Source organism: Urtica dioica, chromosome 7, assembly GCF_054948205.1.
Source record: "Urtica dioica subsp. dioica isolate 48M chromosome 7, U.dioica_male_clone48M_v1_H2, whole genome shotgun sequence".
Lineage (NCBI taxonomy): Eukaryota > Viridiplantae > Streptophyta > Magnoliopsida > Rosales > Urticaceae > Urtica > Urtica dioica.
Genome location: NC_142762.1, coordinates 31631277 through 31634894, shown reverse-complemented (window position 1 = coordinate 31634894; position 3618 = coordinate 31631277). Strand labels below are relative to the sequence as shown.

Below are 3618 nucleotides of genomic sequence, written 5' to 3'. Positions count from 1 at the left end.
CGTCGCTAAATAGTTTTTTATCGTCGCTATACAATTAGCGACGAAATAATTGTCGCTAAATGTTTTCGAATTTTGACGAATTTTAAAGAGGGAAAAATCCCTCCATTAAAATAAAACGAAATGATTTAGCGACGATAAAATCGTCGCTAAATATGTGAAATTTACTAATAGCGACGAACAAATCGTCGCTAAATGTCTGGCGATTTAAGTTCTTTTAGCGACGAAATGAAATCATTTAGCGACGAAAAAATCGTCGGTAAATGTCTTTAAATACCAGATCGCGACCCAGCTTCCCCATTTCTCTTTCTTTAACCTAAATCGATTCTCTCTCTTTTTCTCTCTCCCGCCGTCGCCGTGCCCTCCTCCGCCGTGTGCCGCCGACGCCGACCTCGTCGTACCCGGTAACTCTCTCTCTCTCTCTCTCCTCACTTCTCTCTCTCTCCTCACATCTCTCTCCTTACCGGCCTCTCTCTCTCTCTCCCATTGCAGCTCCTCCGCCGCGCTCCGCCACTACTCCGCCGCTCCGCCGCCGACGCCGTAGCCACTTCCCCGCCGACGCCGTCCTTGGCCGCTTCCCCTTCTCTGGCCGCGCGCTCTCCCTCCCCGTACGTGATCGGTAAGTTTATTTTTTTTTTAAACTTTATATATATATATATATATATATATATATTAGTTAGTTATAGGATTAATTAATATATTAGTTATATATATTAGTTATTTATATATATATATAGAACTTTAGTTATATATTAGTTATAAATTTATTTTAATTAGTTATATTTACATAATTTATATTTTTAGAATTATATATTTGTTATAAATTTTATAAATATTTAAATTAGTTTTGTTTACACAAATATTTAAATTAGTTATAAATTTTACATGTAAATTAAATATAACTATAAATTAGTTTTACACAAATATATAAATATTTTGGTTAAATTATGTAAAAACATGTAAAAACAATTAGTTAGCTTATGTAAATTAAATGGAATTGTATTTAATTGTTGTTAGAAATGATTAAAAATGTGATGGATTATGAATTTTAATAATCAAACCACTGAGGTTGGATTTATTGTTAGTTTTATGATGTTTCTATGCAGGTTTTAAAGTTAAAGGCTTGATGCCGGGTTGTTAAGTTTATAGGGGAGGTTTTGCCGAAATTTCGCTAGGATCGCTAAATTATAAAATAAAATCCGAAAACTACTAAATTTTGAAATGTTCAATCTATAGGTAAAATGAGTTATCCAAATAGGAATTGGATAATCGAGGACCAACTTTTAAGCGTTGAGTTATCGATGTGGTTTACCGACAAATACTGAACTTACCGAAATGGTATCTAGTGAACAAACAAATACAAACATGTATTCATAAGTTTATACATATATTAATAATAATATTAAGATAAATTAAAAAATATTATTATTTAATTAAATTTGTTAGTGTTTAATGTTGATAATATTAAGTTAAAGAAATAAGTAAAAAAAGAAAAACAATTCAGCAACATACAATTCACCATAGAGTATTTGCCTCTTTCATTGGCACGGCTCAATTTCGTTGCCTCTTTTATAATAGAATATAATATAAAGTATTTGCCTTTCATTTTTCTTTTTTTACATTTATAAAATAAATAATGATGATTCAATATTTTATCATCAATGAGATGGTACTCTGATTTCCTACAACCCACGCCACAAATCAAGGATACATTATTTAAAATTTTACATTTTTCAAAAATATTTTCACTCTTTCTCTCTCCTCTGATAATCTCCTTCTTGTTCCTACTTCCTTCATCTTCTTCCCAAACTTTAAATCTCATAAACCAAACATGTTATTATTCAGATAAAAAGTATATAAATAAAAATTGTATAAAAAAAGAGGCAGAACCTCTTGAAATTTGTACCATGTTTAACAAACGTATTTAGACTGCAGAGATGTTTAGGTTGACAAAAATAAGATAAAGCTGAGAATAACTACAATGTATATTAAATATATACTTGTATATACAGATGCAAAATATATACTTGTACATACTTGTATATCAGCTCAAAATATGTTCCACAAAATCATACCAATGTACCAAAATAAGTTACAATAATTACAATAAATATAACACCATCCGAATTCTTCATAGTGTATCAACATAAGTCTATGAGATCCACAAAACCATACTACTAATCTAATTCATGATATCCTAGATATATATTGTCTATCAATCATACTTCATTTACCAAAATCGACCAAAGTTTAAACTTCATTGTCAGTTTCATAAATCTCCAGCAAGAAGACATCTCGCTCATTCATCTTTATCTTCGTCTGCAATGCTAAAAAAGTAAGAAACTAGAGCATTGTCTTGCATAATCATACGAGATACCTTATGATGCTCCATTCTTGAAATAGTCGTGTTCTTCTCCAATTCTTTGCCAAGGTTCATGTGTTTCTCATTCATGTCTCCTCAACAGCTTTACTCAAATGAGTAGATGCTTTTTCAATGACTTGTGCAATTATCAAAGATGATCCTTTCAGGGCTTCACACATATCTTCTCTTTCTGCTCTTTTTCTTAGATGGCTTAGATGAACCTTCGGATTGAGGTGTAGTGGATCGATGCATAGATTGAGCTTCATTCATGCCTTGCACATTATCAGCACTGTCAACAAAATCACCTTCCGTATGGTCGTTAACATCATTCTCTTTGCTAGTTTCTTTTCCATGTTTATCTAATTCATCAACCACATCTGTTGGACCCTCTGAATGTTTTCCAGTAGCACGATTTTTGCCATAAATCAAGCTGAGAACATCATAATATGGGAAAGGCTTGTATCGAAATTGAGCTGCATCCTTGTGACTCTGTTTTTTATTTAAAATTAATAAGTTACTAAAATAACACCATTATAAATTACACAAATAGTAGTACCTGGAGATATGCATCCCATACGGGTTTGTCGGCCGTAACTGTTTGTGTTTCTGAGTCCCAGCCGAATCCACTGCAATTAGGTCCAGTCAACATTTCATGAACGACTTGAAAGTAAGATTTCAACGTCTTCGACCTTGATCCAATGTTCGGATTAGCTTCTAAGTCACACCCGTGTATCTTCTTATGCAGTTTTATTTCAAGAGTTTTCAAGTGTCCAACTTTAAAATTTCCTTCGGCCTTGTACTTTCCTTCGTCGTGTAACTCCAACAAGGAGTCAATCAAGGCTTTATCTTCTTCTTCGGTCCAAAACCTCTTATTTTGACCAGGACCTCTTACTTTTGAACTTGCCATCCTATCCATCAACACCATAAATACATAAACAACACATAAAGAAACCTGTCTAGAAACAAATAATAAAGAAACCTGTCTACAAACAAATCAAATGCAAGCATTTAAAAACAGATTCAATTCATTTAGAAAAAAAAAACCAAGAACAGTAATGGCAAGCACATAAAAAAAACATATCAAATGCATTATATGAAAAAAATCATATGCAAAACACCATAAAGCAAAACAAAACAGTAGCAAACTTATAAATACTAGTGTAATAATTATAAATACAATTAAGTCATTATCAATCCAGTCATATACGTGCTCTCCACTCGTTGTACATCTCATTAGCAAAATTATTTCTCCACGTCGT

At 32.4% G+C, this 3618-nt stretch overlaps 1 pseudogene; it reads right to left on the bottom strand.

Annotated features, from left to right (window-relative positions):
* Positions 1-2266: 2266 nt before the first annotated feature.
* LOC149390811 (uncharacterized) lies at positions 2267-3266 on the bottom strand (annotated as a pseudogene).
* Between the last annotated feature and the right edge of the window lie 352 nt (positions 3267-3618).